A 13,597-nucleotide genomic window follows, 5' to 3' on the forward strand; every position below is an offset into this window, starting at 1 on the left:
TTCAGTTGGTGCTCCACTCAAAACTGGACTTTAGTCTGTTACTAACCTGACGCAGATTTGCGTTAACATAAGCCCTCACTTAATCTACTTGAGAAAATAATTTTAGAGTAAGTCAGAATAAATTCAAACGTAATAATTTATTATCCAGGTAATTGAAATAATAAAGATTCAAATCCAGTTCAGACAATAGAAACATTAATCAATCAAATCAAACATTCATTTGGAAGCATGGATAATTTGGAAGCATTTACCTGGCAATGAGAACGTCTCGGTTACGTATGTAACCCTCGTTCCCTGAGTAGGGAAAGGAGACATTACGTCGGATGACGACGAATGGGGTTTCGCTTAGAAAGCCTCTCACCTTCGAGTATACAAAATGAGCCAATGGCAAGAAAATGCCATGGGTCTGCGGAATTTGCATAGCGTAAGTCCGCCCCACATCGTGGGTATATAAGGAAGTACGCTGGCAACATGCAGATATGTTTCTTCGCTGAGGAACCGAGCCGGTACAGTGGAAGTGGCAGGGATGACGACGAATGTGGTCCCCAGTCTAATCACGCTACCTCGGCTGTCTTCCAGTGCCCTGCGCAAGTCTGAGCTCCCTGTCGTGAGACTAGCACGGACGAAGGAGTCCTACTTAACACAGGAATACCAAGGTCTCAGTGGAAATATGCAATTATGCCCAGCCCGAAGAGGGGGACTTGGAATACACATATGACCCCGAGGGGCTGTATATGGAGTATCACTGGGGTGTCCAGCCGCAGGTGGAATATTTCAACCCCATGGGCGGCAAGGTGGCTTGCCGAGAGAAAGACACATGCTCAGAGAGGCTTACAGTGGAAATACACATGTGGGGGCTGCCCAGAGCGATATACGGGGCAACCAAAATGACCTGCTCCTCGTCCTCCCTGATCTTGCGCAAGGTCTGAAGAAGGCTCACTGGGGGAAACGCATACTTGCGTAGGCCCCGCGGCCAGCTGTGCGCCAATGCATCCATGCCGAGCATGCCCTCGGTCAGGGAATAAAACAGGTCGCAATGGACGAATCGTGGGAGGCAAACAGATCTACCTGTGCGCCCCCGAACTGATCCCAAATCAGCTGAACCGACTGGGGATGGAGTCTCCATTCTCCAGGGAGAGGCCGAAGCCGAGACAGCTCCGCAAGGTTCAGGTCTCCCGGGATATAAATGGCTCGAAGCGACCTCAGATGCTTCTGACTCCATATGAGGAGGTGGACATACGGCGGGAGCACAGACCACCTTGATGGTTGATGTACGCTACTGTCGCGGTATTGTCTGATCGGACTAGTACGTGCTGACCCCTGAGCAACGCACGGAAGTGGTGCAGGGCGAGACGTACAGCCAGCAACTCGAGGCAATTGACATGCCAAAGGCGCTGGGGTCCTGTCGAGGAGCCCTGCGGCAGCATGTCCATTGCACATGGCGCCCCAGCCCGTGGTGGAGGCATCTGTTGATACAACAACATGCCGGGAAACTCGTTCTAAGGGTACAATGGAGACACGGAAGTAGGCGTCCTTCAGGTCGATCGCTGCAAACCAATCCTGCGGCCGCACACACTGGAGGATGCGTTTGGCTGTGAGCATCTTGAACGGCAGCCTGTGAAGGGAGCGGTTCAAGACGCGCAGATCGAGGATAGGCCGTAACCCACCGGATTTTTTCGGTACAATGAAGTAGGGACTGTAGAAGCCGGACTTCATTTCGGCTGGAGGGACAGTCTCGATCGCATCCTTCGCCAGTAGGGTGGCGACCTCAACTCTCATGACAGGGGCATTGCCACCAGCCATAGTGAAGCGGACTCCTCTGAAGCGGGGAGGAGACCGCGCGAACTGAATCGCGTAGCCGAGCCTGATGGTTCTCGCGACCCAGCAGGACAGCCTGGGTGAGCCGGGCAAGCCGTCTTGAAAAAGACGTGCCGCGTGCAGCTCTTTTAGAGAGAGGAAAAAGCTCAGCAGAGTGCTGAAGCGCCCAGGGAGAAACACACACACTGTCGGCAGATCACTACACAGATCAGCAGCAAGCAATGCGATCTCGCTGGAACGCGCCGTCACACCAACACACTGAAGAGCCGCTCGTCTCGTAGAGGAAGATGATTCAGAATGGCTTGTAGGAGTGAAGAGAACTCTTGGCTCCGAAGCGAAAACATATCTGCATGTTGCCAGCGTACTTCCTTATATACCCACGATGTGGGGCGGACTTACACTATGCAAATTCCGCAGACCCATGGCATTTTCTTGCCATTGGCTCGTTTTGTATACTCGAAGGTGAGAGGCTTTCTAAGCGAAACCCCATTCGTCGTCATCCGACATAACTCGGAGTGACCACGAAAGGGAACTACACACAATGATCGTGCGGGAGATCTGTCTACAGATTCCATGAACCCTTTGCCACCTTCCTTTAAATATCCAAATAATTCATGGATTTACCAAATGGTGTTGTATTATAATAAACATTTGGGCATTTCACTCAGCGGGTTGTAAGTGAGGATTTGCTCAAATTTCTAGATCTTAACTTTGTTTTTTCCTATGGTTAAGGGAATGATACCTTTTTACCAGGCGCACAGAAACATTTAAAATTATACCAAACATGGATCACACTTTTGTTCATCTTGATTGAAACATTTGCTTTTAGGTGAGTTTTGGAGTGTCCTGAGTTTATGAGATAAGGAGGAGGAGAGAAAGTTAGAGTGAGTAAAGGAACAGATATTGGCAAACAATAGTGAGGTGTGACTTCTGTCGTAACCCAGTGGGGTGAGCTGTCTTTGAATTGGATGTTAACATCCTGCGAAAGTGTTCAGATGTTGATTATTGTGAGAATTATTATTTTTCTCAGTGAGTGGCCCTCTCAATTGGTTACAGTAGTTATTGATTAGCAAATAATGAACTACCACATTCAGCTGAGCACTAATACTATCATTCAGAGGTGGGACCAAGTCATTGTTTTGCAAGTCACAAGTAAGTCTCGAGTCTTTGCATTCAAGTCCCAAGTCAAGTCCTGAGTCAAGACAGACAAGTCCCAAGTCAAGTCCCGAGTCAAGACAGGCAAGTCCAAGTCAAGTTGCAAGTCCTCGAGTTTAAGATTCAAGTCTTAAACAAGTCATTAGTGCTTTTTGCACAAATTAGTGTCTCAGTGTTAATTACCAGAGATGGGGGACTCGAGTCACATGACTTGACTCGAGTCAGACTCGAGTCGCAAATTTAAGGACTTGAGACTTGCTTGACAAAATTAAGAAAATGACTCGACTTGACTTTGACTTGAGATCAAATGACTCGAGACTTGACTTGACTTGAACTGTATGACTCGAGAATGACTTGATATACATTTTTATATAAATCATCACAACATCAATTGATGAACAAAATGAAATGCAACGGAACCATTGCCGCCAGTCATCAGATTCTGCGCGATTGCGTGACGCTGCACAAGCCCAGAAAAAACACACATCGCGGTGAGCGCGCTAAATACAAAAACATCTCCCAGCATCGTTTCTTTTTGGATATAAACACTAGAAATTTACCATATTCATACAAGAAGATTTGCTGTACGCATAATAACTGGCAAGGGATATCGGACGACCATCACAACCTCGAACAGTCGAACTTCATTCACCACGTCTAAAAGTATGGCTTGTTTAACCTGTTTGTTATAGTTAATTTGACTATCTTTAAGAGAATATTGGTCAAAACAGCATGCCTCTTTATACACAATTATGTTTTCAAATGTAGCTTAATGTTGTCAATATTCAAATGATAATTAATGATGACATATGTTTTGTATAACATTTGCCACATTTCTTTCAAATCATGCTTTAAAGCCAAATATGTTGTTCTTTCCAATGACAAAAAACAACATAGAAAACTGTTAATGTTTTGTCGTGTTTTATGTTTCTCTTAAAGCAGGGTTAGATGTTATCGGGGTTGGGGGCAAAATGCCAGCAGAATTAATATGCACCCAAAATTCTAAATGTGGTGGAAAAATTTCCCTATGAGTTATTTTTATAATTATAACTTAAGATATTAAAAAATATTTCCAGAATATTGGCGCGATTGCAAATGTGATAATGATTTTATAAAACAGTTCAGTAAACAAAGAGTGAATATTGTGATGTAGCATTTTAGACATAATATTCCAAATATTCTCTGTTTTTGCTCTATTTCTCCAATGACAATAGTTCCAAACAAGCCACAGAAAGAGTTATGCGTATTTGTGATTCAGTGACCTAGTTGCTTAGTTCCAGAAAGAATCTGCCGTTTTGAACAAATCAGTTGAATGAATGCTTCTATGACTCGTACATTAAGACGGTGATTTGGCGCCACCTATTGGCGGTTTTAACTATAAAGGGGATGCCAGTTTGAAGAATGCCATTTGGTGGCATAGGAACCATTATACTTGAATTGTGAATTGTTTAATACCTTTTAATGGTCTTCTGCAATGTTTGAGGCATATTTATTTTTTCATGCTTTAATGTTGGTCTAATTTCAGTTACATTTACATTTTAGGCTATGTAGTTTGAAATTTTTATTGGAGTAACCACTCAGCTGTATGTGGAAATGCATATTTTAAAAATATGTTGCAAATAAAACCATAGTCCACAACTTCTGTAGTTTTAACTTATTTTAATATATAAATTCAGTGAAATCATCAAACGTTTGTATGACTTGCCAGTGACTTGTGACCCAAGCTACGACTTGACTTGACTTGCTTGACATAAGGCAGTGACTTGACTTGACTTGACTTGCTTTTCACAAAATTGACTTGGACTTGCTTGAGACTCTAAGGTTAAGACTTGAGACTTGCTTGTGACTTGCACATGTGTGACTTACTCCCACCTCTGTTAATTACTATATGAAATGTATACTAATTTATATCAGGAAGGCTTTTAAAATATGTTCATGACTTAGCAGTTCAATTTCAGATTTATTGCGATAAAATTTTCACTAAGAGTCCCTGGTTAAATTATTTTGTTAACGCGACAGTAATTGTAGAACATTCCTATTTCCATGGCGACGTATCGAGCGTCACGTGACACTTTTTGGGGCTACGTGCCTGTCATTTACAAAACGTAAATCCATCCATTTCTCCCGAAAGACATGAAAGTGAGTGGCTGGTGAACAGGGAGAAGACTTTATAGTTACCTATAGGCTAAAATGTGCGTTTGTTGTGGGGGGAAAAAAAACATAATTTTCTCAAATTATAAATGGTTCGCTAGTACTTGTGTATTTAAATGCCTGAAAAAAAAACAAAAACAAACATTATGTGGTTGAAAACTGTCTGAACGTGTGATAAATGACAACTGACACACGCTGCTGAACGCACTCTATCAAGCGCTCTCTGGCTCAGTGCCAAACGTGCGAAAGCAGCGCTAATCAGCGCTGTGATCATGCGTCAATGATACAGTGCTATACTACAGTGATTATTACAACTCTGATCTGTGGTTTTAGAAGGTAGGTCAAGTCTTTCCAAGTCACAGGGCTCAAGTCCGAGTCAAGTCGCGAGTCATTGTTGTCAAAGTCTAAGTCGAGTCACAAGTCATCAAATTTGGGACTCGAGTCCAAGTCAAGTCCAAGTCATGCGACTCGAGTCCACAACCCTGCTTTCACTTACTAATTTAATAATCAGAGTTCTCTTTTGAGAGGTCTCGTATTGCGCAAGTAGCTTACGCTATTGGAAAAACAAATTTTCTCGAAAATATTGAAGCCAAATTTTTAGAACGCAGTGCAGCTGCACAGCAGACACATTGCTGAGTGTCTAGTGCAGTCATTGGCTGCGCTGTGGCAACTGCACGAACCTATGGCGAGGCGGCTCAGGCGTGCGAACCAATCCGGCCGCTTCGTGCCCAGACGAGTCAGAGCCCGCCAGAATGGGCGTGGTTTATAGCATGGCCCCAAATTTCATTCAGCCCATGCTGGAGGTGTTCTAAATGTAGGTGGTGTGCCCACTAAAAAAAGTGTGCACCCCTGCATATGAGCACTGTTTCCACAGTAACACAAGCGCAAAGCAGCTGGGTGGCTGGGTCCCTATCACAAAGCGACTCGTCCCCAGATTCCATTCAGTTCCTCTAGTTCACGCTGGAGATGTTCTAAATGTAGGCCGCGTGCCCACTATGAAGTATGCACCCCTGCACATACAGTGAGGAAAATAAGTATTTGAACACCCTGCTATTTTGCAAGTTCTCCCACTTGGAAATCATGGAGGGGTCTGAAATTGTCATCGTAGGTGCATGTCCACTGTGAGAGACATAATCTAAAAAAAAAAAATCCAGAAATCACAATATATGATTTTTGAACTATTTATTTGTATGATACAGCTGCAAATAAGTATTTGAACACCTGTCTATCAGCTAGAATTTTGACCCTCAAAGACCTGTTAGTCTGCCTTTAAAATGTCCACCTCCACTCCATTTATTATCCTAAATTAGATGCACCTGTTTGAGGTCGTTAGCTGCATAAAGACACCTGTCCACCCCATACAATCAGTAAGAATCCAACTACTAACATGGCCAAGACCAAAGAGCTGTCCAAAGACACTAGAGACAAAATTGTACACCTCCACAAGGCTGGAAAGGGCTACGGGGAAATTGCCAAGCAGCTTGGTGAAAAAAGGTCCACTGTTGGAGCAATCATTAGAAAATGGAAGAAGCTAAACATGACTGTCAATCTCCCTCGGACTGGGGCTCCATGCAAGATCTCACCTTGTGGGGTCTCAATGATCCTAAGAAAGGTGAGAAATCAGCCCAGAACTACACGGGAGGAGCTGGTCAATGACCTGAAAAGAGCTGGGACCACCGTTTCCAAGGTTACTGTTGGTAATACACTAAGACGTCATGGTTTGAAATCATGCATGGCACGGAAGGTTCCCCTGCTTAAACCAGCACATGTCAAGGCCCGTCTTAAGTTTGCCAATTAAGTTCGTCCTTCACACTGAAGTGTTGATCCAGAGGAGTCATGGGAGAAAGTCATGTGGTCAGATGAGACCAAAATAGAACTTTTTGGTCATAATTCCACTAAACGTGTTTGGAGGAAGAAGAATGATGAGTACCATCCCAAGAACACCATCCCTACTGTGAAGCATGGGGGTGGTAGCATCATGCTTTGGGGGTGTTTTTTCTGCACATGGGACAGGGTGACTGCACTGTATTAAGGAGAGGATGACCGGGGCCATGTATTGCGAGATTTTGGGGAACAACCTCCTTCCCTCAGTTAGAGCATTGAAGATGGGTCGAGGCTGGGTCTTCCAACATGACAATGACCCGAAGCACACAGCTAGGATAACCAAGGAGTGGCTCTGTAAGAAGCATATCAAGGTTCTGGCGTGGCCTAGCCAGTCTCCAGACCTAAACCCAATAGAGAATCTTTGGAGGGAGCTCAAACTCCGTGTTTCTCAGCGACAGCCCAGAAACCTGACTGATCTAGAGAAGATCTGTGTGGAGGAGTGGGCCAAAATCCCTCCTGCAGTGTGTGCAAACTTGGTGAAAAACTACAGGAAACGTTTGACCTCTGTAATTGCAAACAAAGGCTACTGTACCAAATATTAACATTGATTTTCTCAGGTGTTCAAATACTTATTTGCAGCTGTATCATACAAATAAATAGTTAAAAAATCATACATTGTGATTTCTGGATTTTTTTTATTTAGATTATGTCTCTCAATTTCAGACCCCTCCATGATTTCTAAGTGGGAGAACTTGCAAAATAACAGGGTGTTCAAATACTTATTTTCCTCACTGTAAGTACTGTCTCTCTGCCCACTCTCCCCCCAGTTCACGTGGGAGAGGCTCTAAATGTAGGTTGTGTGCCCACAATAAAGGATGTACCCCTGCACAAAAACACTGTTCCTCAGTATGTTCCCCCTCCAGCTCGCGCTGGAGATGTCTAAATGTAGATCGTGTGCCCACTATAAGGTATGCACCCCTACACATAAGCACTGTTCCCTTGTCGATTTTCCCTCCAGCTCGTGCTGGAGATGTTCTAAATGTAGGTTGTGTGCCCACTACAAGTATCCACCCCTGCACAAAAGCACTGTTCACACAGTATCACAAACCCAAAACAGCCTGGTGATGGTCCCTATGATAAAGCGACCCATCCCCAGACATCATTCAACCCCTAGCTTTGCGGGCCGAGGCCTGGGAGGCCATCTCCGGATTATCAAAATGGGTGTTGAACATAATAAAACGAGGCTACTCGCTACAGTTTGTTCGCAGACCTCCGCGCTTTATAGCCATGGTCGAGACAACAGTGAGAAGCGACGTGGCTCACGTCCTTCACACTGAAGTGTTGAAACTGTTAGCAAAAGGGGCTGTAGAGCCAGACCTTCTATCACAAAGAAAGTCAGGCTTTTGCAGTCGCTACTTAGATCTACAGTCGCTACAACCTCAGGCCCATCTTAGATCTCAGACACCTGAACAAAGCGCTTATGACGCGCCCGTTCAGGATGCTGACAACCAAACAAATCCTCATGCAGATTCGCCCAGGGGGTTGGTTTTTCTCAGTGGATCTGAAAGATGCTTAATTTTCACATTCAGATAACGCCCCATCACAAGCCATTCCTGAGATTCGCTTTCGAGGGGCAGGCTTATCTGTACACGGTTCTACCGTTCGGTCTATCTCTAGCACCCCGTACATTTACGAAGTGCATGGACGCAGCTCTCACCCCCCTGAGACAACAGGGAGTGCGAGTGTTAAACTACCTCTACGATTAGCTGATTATAGATCAATCAGAGGCGCAGTTAATAACTCACAGATCCTGGCTCCTCAGCCATCTAGGATGCCTAGGTCTCAGGATCAGTGCTTCCAAAAGCGAGTTGTCTTCCAGTCAGAGCATTTCCTTCCTGGGAACAGTCATAATCTCTATACAAATGAGAGATAAGTAATAATCACCATTCAACGCCTAGCCGCGTCGTTCATAGAGTGCGCTTGCACGCCTCTCAAGAGATTTCAGGGGATGTTAGGTCTCATGGCCTCAGCATCATCAGTACTCCAGCTGGGTCTACTGTACATACGTTCTCTTCAGCGCTGGTTAAAACCCTGTGTACTGGCTCACACGTGGCGATCTGGCCAGTTACGCATCAAAGTGAACCACGGCTGTATCAGAGCCCTGGCTCCTTGGAAAGCAGCCGGCTGGTACCAAACCGGCGTGAGTATGGGCGTGATTTCAAAGAGGAAAGTTATCTCAACAGACGCCTTCAACCTAGGTTGGGTGGCCCTTTAAGAGGGCAGGCCCATCTCCATCCTATGGTCGAGCCCAGAGAGGCGCCTTCACATAAACTGTCTAGAGATGAGAGCGGTCGCACTATCGCTGCAAGCTTTCCTCCTATGCCTAAAAGGACACCACGTCTTGGTCCGAACGGACAACATGTCTGTGGTGTCCTATATAAATCGCCAAGGTGGACTCGGGTCAAACAACCTGCACACCATGGCCAAAAACCTCATTATATGGGTTCACCACCACCTGCGCTCGCTGAGGGTGGTGCACGTGCCAGGCATTCTGAACCAGGGTGCGGATATGCTATCCAGAGACAATGTTCCCCCAGGGGAATGGTCGCTTCACCCACGAACAGTTCAGGTCATATGGAGTATCTTCGGCGAGGCAGGAGGTCGACCTCTTCGCCTCAGAAGACAACGCTCGTTGCCAAGCATTTTTCTCCAAGCATTGAACGGATGGTTCTCCAAGTTGACTCAGCTGCTGTAAACAGCCCCATGGCCGATTCCACTGAGGTGAGACCTCCTCACGCAGGCGAACGGGATGATCTGACACCCCCATCCTAACTTGTGGGCCCTCCATGTATGGCCCCTCAACGGGTATCCGGGTATCTCCCAGAAGGTGTGCTGAAAACCATCACTGAAGCGAGAGCGCCTTCAACCATGCACCTTTATGCTCTAAAATGGTCAGTGTTCTCCGGCTGGTGTACAGCACAGAGCCTGGACCCCTACCCATGCGGAGTGCCAAATGTGCTCTCCTTTTTACAAGAGCTTTTGGACGCGGGTCGTTCCCCCTCCATGCTTAAAGTATAAGTAGCGGCCATAGCAGCATCTCACGCTCATGTGGCCGGGCAATCATTGGGAAGGAGTGACCTGGTCGTGCACCGGAAGGCTGAACCCGCCTCGACCCCCCTCTGTGCCTATTTGGGACCTCTCCACGGTCCTGGAAGCTAGACCTGAAGCCTCTCTGATCAAAACTGCTCTCTTGCTGGCACTGGCTTCAATCAATCGAGTAGGTGAATTTGTCTGATATGAAAGATAGAGACAGATCTGTTCTTCTGGACGCTCCGCTTTCGCCTTCGGGTCTATTCGGCGACGCTGTAAATACGGTTGTCGATAGATTCCAGGAGGCGAAGAAGCAATCAGCAGCATTCCAGAAGTTTCTTCCTCGCCGATCTAATGTCCCCGAGACTGCTGGGCGGGAGCAGTCTCAGCCGTCTTCAAGCTCCTCGCAACACAGAGTGCAGCAAAAGCGAAGCGTCGCCACTTGGGTTCCTCCACAGTCAGGGGGGCCTGGGTGGCGGTCACAGTTGAAGCAGGTTAGAGGCAGGCAAGATCTGAGGACTGTCATCGTCTCTAAGAAGGCTTTGACAAAGAAGATGTCCTGACGTCGAGGCTATCAGACTTCTGAGGGTGGTCCCCTCTGGGGAGACGGGTGCCTGTTTCTCCTCGGCGCCCTCTGGGGGGCGACACCCTAAGGAGGGTCACAGTGCTGCCAGTTCGGTTGTTCCTAGCCTTTGGAGACGGCTTATGGTAGAGAAATGAACATTCAATTCACGGGCAACAGCTCTGGTGGACATTCCTGCAGTCAGCATGCCAACTGCACGCTCCCTCAAAACTTGTGACATCTGTGGCATTGTGCTGTGTGATAAAACTGCACATTTTAGAGTGGCTTTTTATTGTGGCCAGCCTAAGGCACACCTGTGCAATAATCATGCTGTCTAATCAGCATCTTGATATGCCACACTTGTGAGGTCGATGGATTATCTCGGCAAAGGAGAAGTGCTCACTAACACAGATTTAGACAGATTTGTGGACAATATTTGAGAGAAATAGGCCTTTTGTGTACATAGAAAAAGTCTTAGATCTTTGAGTTCAGCTCATGAAAATTGGGGACAAAAACAAAAGTGTTGCGTTTATAATTTGTAATAAATTGTATTTGAATGTATATCGATCAAAATGGACAGTCAATGTTTATTTATAATGTTACTAAATATTTCTATTTAGTAAATGCTTTAATAAATAGTATTTAATAAATGCAAATAAACGTGGTTCATTGAACTCTCTATTTATCGAAGAATCATGAAAAAAATGATCATTTCCACAAAAATGTTAAGCAGCACAACCGTTTTCAACATTGATAATAATAATCATAATAAATGTTACCTGAGCACCAAATCAGCATATAAGAATGATTTCTGATAGATGTGATATCTGATTCTGATCAATTTAAATTTATTTTTAAATCACTGATATACCTGTTTATCCCTTAACTGATCTACATTATAGAAGAACTATCAATCAGGAATCAGGAGCTTATTAGTCGGAGGTTGGAGATGTTTACTCACCCTCAAGCCATCCAAGATGTAGGTAACTGTTTTTCAGTTAAACAGTAAAGAAAATTTGGTAACACTTTATTTTACAGTGTCCTTGTTACATATTATTTTACATGTACTTACCATAGTAATAACAGCAAATAAGGCATTATTACATGCAACTAACCCTCAACCAACCCCTAATCCTACCCTAACCCTAGTAAGTACATGTTGTCAAATAATATTACACAGTAGTTAAATATATAATTACACTGTAACAATGACACCTTAAAATAAAGTGTAATCGAAGATTTTTAGCTGAAACCGTGGTCCTTGGTGATTCATATAATGGCTACCGTCACTTTGAGAGTAAAAAACAAAACAAAAACATATTACATGCAAAACAAAAACAATACCTGTGACTCTTGACAAAAAATTATTGTGTGTACAATGAGGTCTTATGAAGCAAAACAATTGGTCTGTCCAAGAAACTGAACAGAAGGTTCTCAAGGTTTGAGGTCCAGGAAGATTGCGCTCCAGACTGCCATGAAGGCACTTCAGGACTGTTTGCAGAGGCTGTGGATTACAGGTAATAATGTTGTAAATAATGTTCAGTTTCTTGGACAGACCAATTGTTTCCCTTCATAAGACCTCAATGAATCGTCAGCAGCCACAGGTATTAATTATCTTTTGCCTATAGGTTTTTTTTTTTTTTTTTTTTTTACTCTCAAACTGACTGTAGCCATTGACTTGCATTATACAAATCAAAGACTACAGCTAAAAATCTTTTTTACTGTTCATCTGAAAAAAAGTCTCCTACATCTTGGATGGACTTAATTGCTGTACATTAACAGCAAATTTTCATTTTTGGGCAAATTATCCCTTTAAGCTTAGTGAATATTATGCAAGTAGAGACTTAAAGGGATAGTTCACCCAAAAAAGAAAATTCTGTAATAATTTACTCTCCCTCATGTCGTTACAAACCCGTAAGACATTCTTTCATCTTTGGAACTCAAATGAAGATCTTTTAATGTAATCTGAGAGATTTCTGTCCCTCTGTTGACAGCTACGCAACTACTACTTTGATGCTTGAAAAGTTCATAAATAGATCCTAAAACTAGTCTATATGAATTAAGTGGTTTAGTCCAAAATTTTTGAATCGATCGCTTTATATGATGAACAGATTGAATTTAGACTTTTATTCGCATATAAACCTTGATTAGTGAATATAAACAGAAGCTTAACCAAATCTGCTTGATGCACGAGAACAAACCTCTTTGAAGCTCAAATGAACGCTGAGTAACACGAGAATGAACCTTATTGGTTCTCGCACATCAAGAGAACATGCTCAAGCTTCTTTAGCACAACTGACATATGAGTTGATGAATGTTTATATGTGATTAAAAGCCTAAATTCACTCCGTTCACCATATAATGGGATCATGTCTCTTCAGAAAATTTTGGACTAAACCGCTCGATTTATATGGATTGGTTTTACAATCTCTTCATGAACTTTTTAAGCATCAAAGTGGTAGTTGCGTAGCTGTCAATGGAGGAACAGAAAGCTCTCAGATTTCATTAAAAAGATCTTAATTTGTATTCAGAAGATGAACGAAAGTCTTACGGGTTTGGAAGGACATGAGGGCGAGTAATTACTGACAGAATTTTCATTTTTGGGTGAACTAACCCTTAACGGCAAGTAGAGACTTAAGTGTTTTGTATAAACTTTGAGTTCTTGTGCAAAAATTATTAAAATAAATAGAAAAGATGCACAGTGGCACTATTAGTGCTAACACTAGATTGTCAGATGGAGTAAAAAAAGTGTTCAATACAGTAATTGTCTATACATCTAAATCAGTACTTTCAACTTTTTATTGCATAAGAATTTCATGTTAAAACCCAACAGAAAAAAAAATATCAGTGGCATAAGACCATAAGATATTTAATCATGTATATGAGAAGAGAGAGCGTGCGCGTGTGTCTGTACTGTCTACAAAACGAGCTGGCCCTGATCCTGCATGATTCTGGACCAGATCTGGACAACACTTGGGCCAAATCGCCATAAAGGAA

Source organism: Abramis brama, assembly GCF_963993115.1.
Source record: "Abramis brama genome assembly, chromosome: 15".
Lineage (NCBI taxonomy): Eukaryota > Metazoa > Chordata > Actinopteri > Cypriniformes > Leuciscidae > Abramis > Abramis brama.